The sequence below is a fragment of the Carcharodon carcharias genome, chromosome 20 (genome assembly GCF_017639515.1).
Source record: "Carcharodon carcharias isolate sCarCar2 chromosome 20, sCarCar2.pri, whole genome shotgun sequence".
Classification (NCBI taxonomy): Eukaryota; Metazoa; Chordata; class Chondrichthyes; order Lamniformes; family Lamnidae; genus Carcharodon; species Carcharodon carcharias.
Genome location: NC_054486.1, coordinates 100,815,403 through 100,829,850, shown reverse-complemented (window position 1 = coordinate 100,829,850; position 14,448 = coordinate 100,815,403).

The window sequence follows — 14,448 nt, the reverse complement described above, 5'->3', positions numbered from 1 at the left end:
ATGAACAATTTTCTAAAAGCTGTTCTGTAAAATGGATCCTGAGGCTGCAACTAAAATTCTTGATGGCATAGTTCTGCAAGAGTAAGGTTCAAACTGTAAAGGTAACTTAACAACCTTATTTACTGCATAAGATGCAGTTCAGTGAAATGCATCAATAAATCTAATCAAATTCTGTTGTCTCACACAAGTTATTTTGTTTTATTAGCATCTAGTCATGTTGACTGAAACCCTGTAGAGCTGCTGTTACGTGGCTGGCATGACCACTGGATGTTTCGAAGCACTTTACAGCCAATTAAGTAGTTTTGAAGTGGCAGTGACTGTTGTAGTGCAGGATTATCTGGTAAAAGGTGTTGAAGGAATTCTGTTAATTACGGAATGATGCTACCTTGACTCATTCCACAGTCTAATATCCTGGCTCACCTCATCGAGTTCAATTGAATTAAAGGAGTTTTATTAGACTTTTTAAAATAAAGTAAAATATCTGTTCACATTCTATGATGTTTTTCTACCAAACAGTGGCTGGGCAACCCACTAGGTTTGGCAACCAAAGATGGGTAATAAATGCTGGCCTTGACAGCAGCAACACCGCTTATTTATTAAATAAACTGTGGTTTATTTTTACTGAGTGCTAGTGTGTTGATGCTGGAAAGTGGAAACTAGTTGTTGCTGACTTATTTTGGGAATTGAGGTACCTTGGATTCACAAACCTTTCTGGCACACTGATACCTGTGCTCTTACGCTGTCCCTTTAATTAGGTGACATTCGCTCCTGCCTACTAATAGCTCATAAATAAAACTTATTTTCTGCAGCCAAGTCGAATCCTGGTCTGTCTCGATTTCCACACTTGCGCACCTCCCACAGACATTACTGGAGAACAAGTGGACCAGGAGCCTTGGCTGACACCCACTCATCCTCCTGCCTTTCCCAAGGAAACTAAGGTTATTTGTTGCATCCCTGTCATTGCTATAGAACATGACTTTAATGTGAGGCCTTTCTGGCATCTCTAAATCCATTTCGAACCATGTCTTTAGGATTGAGCTCAGCTGCAATTTAGTTGGTGCAAAACCAAGTTTTATTTGGAGAGGCCAGGGAGGAACCACCTGATAAATGTGGTAATGCCCCAACACAAATCAACAACAATTCCTACAAGCCAGTCTCCATCTTCCATATTGTTCAAGGTTTAATTCTGGTCATGATTTAAGCCTGATTTTTGCTGTACTTCAACCATTCGGCCAGTTTCCTATTAGCAGTTAAATGCAAAATAGAATCAACACAAATGCAATCAAAGTAAAATTGATTGTGTTAAATGTCTGGGTAAGATTTCAAATAAAACAATTGGGCACCCATGAGAGGAACAATGTTAATGCATGGATTTTTTTGTTTTCAGGAGAGTTCAGCTCCAATGTTTCCATGGTGGGTAGGTGGAGTTAAAATGCAGACCCACCACAATCTAATTGCATGGCAGAACAAGCTTGAAGGGCAGAATGGCCTGCTCCTGTTCCTGTGGGAAGTTTTCTCCTCTCTCCATTTTTCTCTCATTTCCCTGCCCTCTTTCTTTCTCTCTCTCTCTCTCTCTTGCTCTTCCCCCTGCTGAGGGTCCCCATGTGACATCAATTTACTACAGTCTTGACAGAGGTATTAGTGAGTGTGAGGTCACATCATAAAAGTAGAAGAAGATGCAGAACTTTCTAACAACATATAGGAAAACTGCCAGAGGTCAAACTTTAGTAATTAAATGCATTAGAATTCTCTTCAATCAATTATATGTACTAAATGCAAATCGGGTGCGAATGAATGCTGTTTGTTTTATTTGAAGTCATCATTTGTGGTCCTTTAACAAAATCTATTACACTATTTGCTTGGTCTCCTTACTTCACTCTCGTGTTCTCTGTTTTGTATTTAATCACCAACTGTTTCAATATTGGTCAAAATTAGTGTATTGGAAATTAACACAAGATGGCCACCGAAACAGGTCTGCACATATGCCCTGGCCCCCACATGCACCAAAGCCAATGACATCATTTTGCTGTGTCCAGTCTGTCAGTATGCCTCTGCGCATCCGTGAGTGACATGAACATGCAAATATGAAGTGACATCAGTACGTGCACTTGGTGCAATTAAGAAATGCCCCATTGACATGCTGAATAATAGTGAATTACATGGAACCTTGACAATGTATTAGCTCTGAGTGGCAGTCGAACAGAAATACTTTGGGCCTGAACTCCTTCGGTGTAGCCTAACCTCGCTTTCACCTGTTAATATAGGTTGGATACATTGGGCGTTTTAAATTTTCATGTAGTAAGCCACACAGTCCCATGGGTACACGTTAGATCATCGTGGTGTTTAATGTACAGTTCAAAGCCATCTTTGTAAAATTCATCCATCCCCCACACCCAAAGGTCATCCACCTGAAATGTTAACTTATTTCTCTCTTGCCCTATGGGTGCTGCCTGACCTGCATCTTTTCCCATTTTTTTTGTTTTATTTCAGTATCTAATGAGCATTCAGCAAACATTGGAACTCATTGAAATCATAAATTATGATTATGGATTTTTGAGATGCTGTGGGGAGGTCTGAAAATACCACAGGTATACACATCGATGTCTAAATTGTGACCAGTTATGGCTGAAGAGGAATAGGAAACCCCTTAAATGAGCACAAACTGGAATATTGTGGCACTTTCTACATAACAACTCCTTAATTTTGTGTTCCTGAAAGTAAAGGTGCTGGAATGGGACAGTTTTCTTTACTTGGGACGCCAATTGCCAGCATTAAGTGCTGCCTGGTCAGATGTGGTATGTACAGAATAGAGGGAGCCTTAACCCCAATCTCAGAAAAGCATCCTTTACCCTAACAGCATTGCCCCCAGTGACCCCTGCCCCTAGCCACCCACTTCACTTCCCCATCTTTACACATCCTGACTGATGATGTAACCTAATGCTGAAGTGTAGCTGGTTTTACTGCTGTGAACCAACATCCACCACCAGCAGCTAGATTGAGATAGCCCAGCCCAGAATCATTACAGTCAGTATAACACGAAGCCTTTCATTCCCTTGCTGTGATTTATACCCAGCTCCCAGAGGTAAAAGGGCAGTACACTAACCTACTGCCCTCAAGCAGACCAAGAGTAGTGAGGTCAAGTGTCATTAAAAAAACAATTAATAGATAAAGATGTAAGAACTACTATGGGATAAGGGGGGCAGATATATTATGGGCAATCAGGCAAGAGCAGATAAATTCTTCATGTCAGACTTTATTTAAGACTAGATAAATTCCAGATTTGGTTACTTCAGCTGGGGAATCTAAAGCACATGTATGGACTGAATTAAATGTATATATCCAGTAAGAGTAAGAAGCCCTAGAATCCCCTAAGAAAAGAGAAAGGAAACCTGTTCACATCCAAATTAATACTTGAATATTTAATTAAGGACTCACAACTGTGGACGGAACACGAACAAATGTTCCAAAAGAAAACCTAAATCTGCCAGTTACTAAAATTACAAGTCAGGAAAGCAACAAATCATAACAGTGTTGGATAAAGAAAGCTATCCTGACCATTGGATAGCTAGAATACACTGAGCAAGGAAATAAATCAGTGCACAAGAGTGGTCCGAACATAATATGCACACAGATTTTCAGGAGACATTTGAAAATTAAATGATAATTAGGGAAATTAGTTGATTGTCACATGCTTGTTTTGGCACCTGAAAGCAGTTGGTAGTGATGAAGAATAAAAAAAGTTCTGTCTGAGGAGGACTGACCAAAGTTGTCCAGGCAACCATTCTGGGCACCCCACATTGTTCAGAACTTAACTGTGGAAGTATTTTTTATATTCATTTGTGAGATGTGGGCTTCCCTAACTGTCCTTGGTCAGAGGGCTGTTAAGAGTCGACATGTAGGCCAGACCAGGGAAGGATGGCAGATTTCCTTCCCTAAAGGGGCATTAGTGACCCAGATGGGTTTTTACAACAATTGCCAATGGTTTCATGGTCATCATCTTTTAATTCCAGATTTTTATTGATTTCAAATTTCCCCATCTGCTGTGGGGGGATTCAAACCCACATTCCCAGAGCATTATACTGTGTCTCTGACATACTACTCCAGTGACAATATCACTACACCACACCTCCCCCTAGTATATAAAGGGTTTTGATAGAGTAAGAGGGTCAATAACCAAGGGACAGATTTAAGGACAGGAAAAAGAACTGTGATGGGAAGAAGATTTTTTTATATACGCAATTAGTTCTGATGATCTGGAATGCATTGCCTCTTAAGGGCGGTGATAGATTGAATAGTAACTAGATGCTAAACTGCATGGCTAGGTGCTTAGCAAAAGCTCAGAAATGTGCACCTGAGATGTGGATGGTTGAACTAAGCATAGGCAGTTTGGGAATTCTACTTTCAAAAGGACACTGGAGCTTTAAGGAGGGTTCAGGCAGCAACCATAATGGGATTGAACCTGATTTAATTGGAGGAAAGAACAGGGAGGAAAAGGCTGAAAATCACAGTGAGGAAGTCAATCGGTGCCTCCGGAGAGAACAGATGGTGTGGGCTCATTCCTTTCATTAGCTCAAGAGGGCTCCGAAAAGGATACAAGCTACCTGAACCATCAACCATCTGCTCTCAACACAAATCCCAACCGACTTGCTCTGTGTGGTTACTGGTCCTTTTCTCCTTGTCTTTCAGATATCCAGCATTGGTAATGTTTCACTTTCTATCCGTTCCCCTCCATGTTCTTTCCTGCAGTACAGGGCAATGCTATGGGGACCCAGATTCAAATCCCACCTGAAATGGTGAAATTTGAATTCAATAAAAAAATCTAATATACAAAAGTCTAATGATGACCACAAAACCATTGTCGATTGTCGTAAAAACCCATCTGGTTCATTTATGTCCTTTAAGGAAGGAAATCTGCCGTCCTCACCTGGTCTGGCCTACATGTGACTCCAGACCCACAACAATATGGTCTCTTAAGCAAGGGCAATTAGGGATGGGCAATAAATGCTGGCCTAGCCAGTGATGCCCGTATCCCATGAATGAATAAATAAAGAAACAATCAGATTCAATCCTCGGACACTGAGGTACTGAAATCATATATGTTGCTGCTGGGTTTTTTTCCAGCTCTACCTGACTGAGAGGAATAGATAGGCCAGATGGGTTTTACTTCATTCTATACTTGATATTACCTTGGCTAATAGATTTAGCAGCCACTTTGCCCAAACTAAACTGCTTCTCCTTCTTAAATGGTAAGAGAGTGGGAAGTGTTGATGTCCAAAGGGACCTGGGTGTCCTTGTTCATGTGTCACTGAAAGCTAACATGCAGGTGCAGTAAGTGATTAGGAAACAAATGCTATGTTGGCCTTCATCACACGGGGCTTTGAGTACAGGAGTAGAGATGCCTTGCTAAAATTGTGTAGAACCTTGCTGAGGCTGTACCTGGAGTATTGTGTACAGTTTTGGTCTGCTTATCTAAGGAAGGTTATACTTACCATAGAGGGAGTGCAACTGAGGTTCACCAGATTAATCCCTGGGATGGCGGGATTGTCTCATGAAGGGAGACTGAGGAAACTGTGCCTGTATTCTCTAGAGTTTCGAAGAATGAGGCGATCAAATTGAAATCCTTACAGGGTATGACAGGGTAGATGTGGATGGGATGTTTCCCTGGCTGGGGGATCTAGAAACAGGGGACACAGCCTCAGAATAAGGGGCAGGCCATTTAAGACTGAGATGAGGAGGAATTTCTTCACTTAGAGGGTGGTGAATCTTTAGAATTCTCTAACCCAGAGTACTGTGGAAGCTCAGTCATTGTGTACATTCAAGACAGAAATGAATAGATTTCTGGAGACTAATGACATCAAGGGATAGGGGGATAGTGGGGAAGAAATAGCGTAGAAATAGATGATCAGCCATGATCTAGTTGAATGGTGGAGCTAGCTTGATGAACTGAATGGCCTACTCCTGCTCCTATTTCCTATGTTCAACATCTACTCTCTCAAAAAATGTATTGTTAATTCCAGTAAGCTACTGCATATAATGTTAATACTGTGTTCTTTAAAAATGCGCATTAAAATAAACTATGGTCTCATGTCATTCATCAATAAACTCCATCTGCACAAAAGGCATTCAAAATCAAAACAGAATTCACAGTTTAAAATGAGAAGTAAATCTTGGGAATGCTTAACATCAGGAGTAAGAACGCTGTAAGTCAACCTGCCTGCTCTCTTTCAAAATTAATTTTCTGATTTTAGTTGCTGAGTTACAATTTTTGTCATTATGAGGCAAACTTTAGCTTTGCGTCTTTTCTTAAGAAATAATGTCCATTTAGCGAAGAAAAACATTGGGCCAAATCTCACTGGATGAGGCGTGTGCCATTAAAACATTTTTCTATGCCCATCTGGTCAAAACAAATTGCGCCATAACTTACCAGCGATGCAAAGCAATAACTAAACATCACCTTAGTGAGCGATGAAACAAACTCCTTAATCAACGAGATTTAAGAATTGAGAGAGAAAGGGGGATGACAGAGAAGGTGGATCAAATCTAGTGCAGAAAGTGAAATGAAGAGAGGGAAAAGAAGATTGGATCAATAGAACAAGGAAAAGATTTTAAATGTTTTAAATCCCTGAACAACAATTTACTACATCCAGGAATGAGACTCAGCAGTTTAAATTGTTCCCTCTCTGGGTCCGAGAGATTGAATTAATAGTTATCACTTATGGTTAATTGGTCAATTATCAGCCCTTAATGGGCAATTAACTAAGCTTGGCCTAAATAGCCAAGTGGTTATGGCACTGGGTTTGTAACCCCAAGATCAAGAGTTCAAATCTCACAATGGCAAACTATGGAACAATGTGACTTCATCTGAAACAGATGGAAACAGGTTTGTACTTGAAAGAGTATCAAGAGTTCAAATCTCACAATGGCAAACAATGAAACAATGTAACTTCATCTGAAACAGATGGAAACAGGTTTACTCAAAAAGAGTATCAAGAGTTCAAATCTCACAATGGCAAACTATGAAACAATGTAACGTCATCTGAATAGGAACAGCTGGAAACGTGTTTGTGCTCGAAGGAGTTACATCCTTATGACGTGTAGCTCCTGTTTATAGAACAGAGGGGCCTCAGTGGCTCCTTGCAGGCGTTGCCCGTCTTTTACCAGGACCTGATCAAAGTCTGGAAAGTGGTTGCCTCGCGACGCAGCTCTCCCCCGTCAGGAGTAGCGGCTATCGTCAGAGAGCCGCTGCTCAGGAATCCGCCCCTCCGTCCTTTTCAGTGGCTGGCGGAGAGGAGGGCTGTGGCCGCAGGGGTGACCAGGATCGGGGACGTGCTGGGTGGCGGAGGACTGGGCTGGCTGCTCCCGCAGGAGTTGGCGCGACGCGCGTCTGTGAGTGTCCAGGTCGCGGCCGATGCCATCCAAGACCTGAGAACGGTCGTGCTCGGACCCGACGTTATTTTGGGTCTTGAGGTGGCCCAGGTGCGCGGTTGTCTTCCGTCTGAACGTTCCCCTGTTCGGACAGAATTCCACATTGGCCCCAAGCCCCGAACCCTCCCTTGGGTGCTGGTGCCCTGCAATATGAGCCGCCTCGGGGACATGCCCTCTGTGCCTTTTGGCACGGTAAAGAGGGGCTTTTTGTACGGACTTCTGCTGCACACCTTCCATTTTCTCGCCCTTGTCCGTCGCCCGGACACGCCCTGGCATGCCTTGTTGCCGTCCGGCGGCGGAGGCCCCCGATGGGAGGCCCTCTACGGAGGTGTCCTCCCCCTTTCTATCGGGGACTGGGTTGGAGGGTGTTGCATGCAGCAGTCCCTTATAATAAGAGGATGCATAGGTTCACGGACTCTCAGGACACGTGCCCTTTTTGCGGTCTTGTGGAGTCCGTGGACCATGTATACACAGGGTGTTGTAGGCTGCACTCCCTTTTTAGTTATTTGAAAAACCTTTTATTGATGTTTTGTTTGCACTTCGGCCCCACGCTCCTGATCTATGGGCACCCGGTGCGGAAGGGGGTCGGGAAGGAGGAGGACCTCCTTATGAACCTGCTCCTGGGCCTGGCCAAGTTGGCCATTAACAGGTCCAGGCAGCGGGCGATCGACGGGGGCGTCCCGCCCGATTGTTTGTCCCTCTTCCGTGGCTACGTTCGCTGCCGGATGTCCCTGGAGAAGGAGCACGCGGTGTCTGCTGGCACTCTCGAGGCCTTCCATGCTCGGTGGGCACTGCGGGGACTGGGGTGTTTTGTTGACCCCTTTAATCACATTTTGATTTAAAGTTTGTAAGTTTCCTTTAAACTTTGTTCTTGGTTTTACAGCTGACCTGAATTAGGGGCTGTGCCTGATTTATCCCAATTTTGTTGATTTGGTTTTCATTTAAAAGATTATCAAGAGTTCAAATCTCACCATGGCAAATTATGAAACAATGTAATTTCATCTGAATAGGAACAGTTGGAATCGTGTTTGTACTCGAGTTACAAATCCAGCAGCTTTTTAAACAAATAATGAGGAGGCTAAGGGCAGGATATTGTTTCTGTGAGACAGGCAACGGAGTGGTATAAAATCGACTAGCAAATTCTGGAGATTCACAACTCACGGCGTATTATTTTCCCCCTGTTCTGGCTGGTAAGTTTGTGGTGTAGCAACGATGTACATCATTAACACACGGTGGATTCTTCAGGATGATTTTGCCCATTAACACCAAATCTGACACACTGGGGCCAGGGAAAGTTTGAGTGGTTGCACAACTTTGTTTCCTTTGTAATTGAGGTTGTTTCATTCCAATTTAGTTTCCTCCCCTTCTCCATCTTCTTTGCCACTGCCTCCCTCCTTCCTCCCCCTCCCTTCCTATTCCTTTAGCCTTGTATTGAATCATTTTTCAGGTCTCAGAACGTGGGGTAGCTCCTTTTGCATAAATTCAGAGATGCTGTTTTGCTTTTCAGGAACCCCTCATGCAAAGATCTGGTTTGGTTCCCTGGATGCATTTGTGCCCATTCTCTCAAACCCTGCCACTGACTGAGCAAATAAACAAGCTGTACAGATCCAAACCCAACCCCCTTACTTCACTGAGGGAAAGATCCACACAGTCCAGCCATGCAAAAAAAGAGCAAGTTAGGCTGAATGCATAGCCTGCCTGACTGATCAGTGACGCTGCTGCAGTCTGCTGAGGGCTCTCTACTGACTCGGAAGCCTCACATAGCCCTGAATCTGGACCTGACTGACTCATGAGCTCGTGGGTTCAAAAACCCACACCAATGACTTGCACACATAATGTAGGCATATCTATTCTGGTCCTGGGAAAGTGCTATGGTGCCAGAGGTGCAACATTAAACTGAGGACTCATCTGCCCTCTCTGGTGAATGTAAAAGATGCAGAATGTCATTCAAAGAAGAGCTAGGAAGTTTCCTCAACATTCTGGCCTCAACCAACCGACATCCCTCAACTAATAATATTAAAATAAATTATCTAGTCATTATCTTAGTTGTTTGTGGAAGCATGCTGTGTGCAAATTGGCAGTCCTGTTTCCTTCATTACCACGGTGACTAAACTTCAAAAGTACTTCGTTAGCTGTAAGGTGCTTTAGGGTGTCCTGAAAATATCAAAGGTGCTATATAAATGCAAGGTTTTGCTTTATTTCATATTATTTTAATCACAAGATAGCTTTCAACCATTTGATCTCTTCCAGAATACCAAATCTAATTGATGTCAAAAGTAAAATTACTGTTAATTTCTCCATTTACACTATTCATTTTACATTGAACTTTTAATTAGAAATAACCGTGAGAAAACAGGAAGAAAATCAATTTTAACTTATGGATTGAGTTGAAATTGTAGAACAGCAACCTCAGCAGAGAAGTCAGCTCAACTCACGCACCCACACACACACACACATATATATGTATATATATATATATATATATACACACACACATACATGCACATATACACACACATACATGCACATATACACACACACACACACACATATATATACATATACATCAGCACATTTATACACATACCTATATACACACCCACACATATATACACATACATATATACACACACCCACACACATATATACACCTATACATAAATATACACACATGTATACACATACATATATTCACACACTCACATCTCTTCTTAAACAGTCCTTCCAGATTGAAGATTATTTGCTTCCACTCTGGTTAGATGGCTTCTGAAATGGCTGATAAGTCCAATGTGCGATCTGCAGATTCTACCACATGTGGGGCAGGTGGTGCTTGAAGGGTTGGGTAGGTGGGTTGTTCGGAGGTTTGTGCGCTCCCTCCAAGTCCTTGAAGTCTCTAGATGGGTTTGGTGACTTCCCAAATAAACCTCCTCCATTTTGGTTGGTCACAAACCAGGGACGCCCATGAGTCAGGGGGGATGTTTGAGATCTTCAGGGATGCTTTGAGGACATCCTTAAAATAATTCTCCTGTCCTCCTGGGAGTCTCCGGCTGTGACTGAGTTCCGAGTGGAGCAGTCGTTTCGGGAGTTGGTGTCAGGTGTACGGACAACATGTCCCGCGCAGTGAAGCTGGTTTTGAGTGATTAGCACCTCGACGCTGGGCAAGTTGACTTGGGACAGGATGCTGTTGGACCACCTTTCTTACCATCGAATGTGAAGGCTCTTTCAAAGGGACCACTAGTGGCATATACACACCCATATACATATTTATATACACCCACACATATGTACACATGGCCTTCTTCTTAGGCAGCCCTTTGGGACTGAGGATGACTTGTTTCCATTCACATATATCCACCCATGTATATATAGACATGCATATATATATATATATATATAGTAACATACATACACACACACACTCACACTTGCACATCTCTGGTACTGTTGCTCTGACCAGGAATGACCTTTGTAAAATCTTTTAAAAATACATCTTTTCTCTTTCCTCTTTTTGATGTCTCTCTTCCTGCATATAAAGGACAAAACTTTCCCAGACAATTCTTCCTATTCCCAAACATTTACATTCTTCTAATTTCTCCCGCAGTCTCATGGGATCTATTCCCAGCACTTGCATCTGCTCCGTACCCTCTCTGACCTGAGCTATCCTTTCTTCATCATTCTATACTGACATTTCTGCTCCTCACCTTCTCTGCCCTGTTTTCTGCTTCTCATTATTTCCATTGTGAAATATTTACTCATCTCTGCTGTTTTTGGAAGAGTTATATCTGCCCGCTTCCCAGTCTCTCTTCCCTACTCTCTTGGCCACCATCTGCCCCCCACTGCTCTCTGTTCCTCACTCTCTCTCCCCTGTCCTCTATTCCTCATTCTCTCCATTCCCCACTCCTCACCCTCTCTGTCCCCCCACTCCTCATTCTCTCTATCTCATTGCTCCTCACTCTCTCTGCCCCCCAGACCCTCACTCTCTGTCCCCCGCTCCTCACTCTCTCTGTCCCCCCGCTCCTCATTCTCTCTGCCCCCCCAGACCCTCAATCTCTGTCCCCCACTCCTCACTCTCTCTGTCCCCCCCCGCTCCTCACTCTCTCTGCACCCCCATCCTCATTCTCTCTCTCCCCCCACCGCTCCTCATTCTCTCTGCCCCCCCTGCCCTCTGTTCCTCATTCTGTCTGTCTTGGGAGAAATCTGTTCTCTTTCAACTGGCTCTTTGCCTCCTCAGTGCTATTTGGCCACAAAGGGATCTGGGAGTCCTCGTGCATGAATCGCTGAAAGCTAATATGCAGGTACAGCAGGTAATAAGGAAGGCAAACGGAATTTTGGCATTTATTGCTAAAGGAATAGTGTATAAAAATAGGAAAGTGTTGTTGCAACTGTACAAGGCATTGGTGAGACTGCACCTGGAGTACTGTGCACAGCTTTGGTTCCCTTACTTGAGGAAGGATGTAGTTGCACTGGAGGTGGTTCAGAGGAGGTTCACTAGATTGGTTCCAGAGATGCGGGGCTTGTCTTATGAGGAGAGATTGAACAGTTTAGGCCTATACTCGCTAGAGTTTAGAGGGAGGGAAGATCTAATTGAAGTATATAAGATGCTAAAGGGGATAGACAAAGTAGACGTGGAGCGGATGTTTCCTCTTTTGGGACATTCTAGAATGAGAGGCCATAGTTTTAGGCTAAGGGGTGGTAGACTTAAATAGAGATGAGGAGGAATTACTTTTCTCAAAGGGTCGTGAATCTGTGGAATTCACTACCTCAGAGTGCAATGGATGCTGGGACGCTGAATAAATTTAAGGAGGAGATAGACTGATTTTTAATTAGTAATGGGTTGAAAGGTTATGGGCAGAGGGCGGGAAATTGGAGTTGAGGCCGAAATGAGATCAGCCATGATTGTAATGAATGGTGGAGCAGGCTCAAGGGGCTGAATTGCCTACTCCTGCTCCTAGTTCTTATTTCTACCTGTCTAAGCAGGCGATCACACTTTGTTCCTCCCGTTAATAATTTTGGCAGATTCTATCTCTCTCCCTATTTTTTACCTGTGTCTTTCATGCCCCTCATTCCATTTCTCATTCTAAGGAAAGAACATACATTTTTATAATAGCCTCTTTCACCAGCTCAGGGCACCCTAAAGCACTTTACAGCCAATGGAGTGTTAGAACTGTCAAAATGCAGAGAGAGTTGCAGCCAACTTGTGCACAACAAGCTCCCAGCAAGATATGTGACCGATTAAACAGCTTTATTCATCAACATTGGTTGATGAATAAACATTGGCCAGATTTCTCTTTGAGATAGTGCCATTCACATTCTGGTGAATTAAATGAAACTTAAGTCTTTTTTTCCTCCAGCATTTCCTATAATTTGACTGAACTGACAACCTGATTTCTGTATGTATGTTCTGTATGTCTAGCAAGAGTCATTCTTGCACCTCTCCATTATGTACAAATGTCTCCAGTCCTTTGTTTTAATCTCCCCGTATATTTCTGTGTCTTTCTCGTGTATTTTTGTATTTGTCTCTTGTGTAGTTGTTTTGACATTGATTCTCCAAACCCTCCTCTCTCCCTCTCTCTCTCAGGTTCTCTCTCCTGTGTCTGTTTGCTTACCTCTCATTCTGATGTGTGTGTGTGTGTGTGTGTGTGTCTCTCTCTCTCTCCCCCTATTCATGGTTCTTGTTTCCCCATCTGATATCTCCTCTTCTATCTGTCTGTGAAAGGGCCTCCTTCCTTGTTGCTGTCAGTGTGTGTGTTTTCTCTGGCCTTTTGTCTCACTGTCTCCATCACTAATCTCTATCTGTGTGTGTCCTCAGTGTGTCAATTCCTGGGTTCAATGAAGACAGAATCATAGGATTGTTACGGTGCAGAAGGAGGCCATTCAGCCCATCGTGCATGCTCTCCGAATGAGCAAATCACTCAGTGCCATTCTTCCTGCCTTCTCCCCGTAACCCTGCACATTCTCCCTTTTATGATAACAATCTAATTCCCCTTTGAACCTGCCTCTACCACTCCAAGACATCACAGTACAGCTAGACTTTGGGCTTCAGCTGCTGTGTTTTTAAAGGTGGTGTAAATACATTAGCAAATACTCCAGTAAAGTCCTTAGTGAAATACTGGCAAACACTTCTCTTCCTCTGTGTGACTCTTTCCCTTGATTGTCACGTTCCTATTTTCATTATCTCCCCCCTCCTGTCTGACCTGTTGCGTCCATATCTCTCTACCTACCCTTTCAGTTCCTGGTGCTGACGGTCCCTAACCCCTTTCTCTTGATGCACTCCTCTCTCGGTCCAGTTTGCTTGTTCACATTGGTTGGAACTCGCCCTTTTCCCCACACGTTGCTGTGTGCTTACCTTAACCCGTAAGTTGCTCTCCCTCTCTCTCTCAGTCTCTCTCCCCCTTGTTCTTAATTGAATATCTGCCGTTACTTCGATTCCCCCTGACTAGTTTCCAGTTCGATTATTCTCCTTTTGTTAACTCGGACCTTAAGCCTCTCGCTCCATTTCTTCCCTCTCTATTAACAACCTCTTAAAAAACTCTCTCTCTCTCTCTCTAATTCCCAATCTGGCTACCGCTTCCCACGCTCCTTGTGTGACTCGCACTCCTTCTTCTCAGTGTGTAAACTTTGCTATCATTTCCCCTAACTCTGGGATTATCGCTTCTTCCCTCTCCCGACACCCTTGACCCCATCTCCCCTCGCTCTTGCGAGGATTTTATTATCTCTTCATTTAAGACTCTCCCAAGCACCAACCCCCTCCCCACCAACGCCAAACCACCCACACGCCACTAAAGCCGTTGACGTCTTGGTGCTTCGGGCTTTTATTTATCAGTCGAACAATGCCACAAATACGTACAAAACTGCATCCAGGCAGAGGGAGAGAGAGAGAGAGAGAGAGAGGGAGAGAGCTGGGGGACCCTACAGACTGAGAGACCACAACCCACCACACAGGAGACTGGTCAAGAGGGTAGTGGCTGAGCTCCGGACAGGAAAGGACACGTGTAGAAAACCAAACTTCCCCCCCCCAACTAA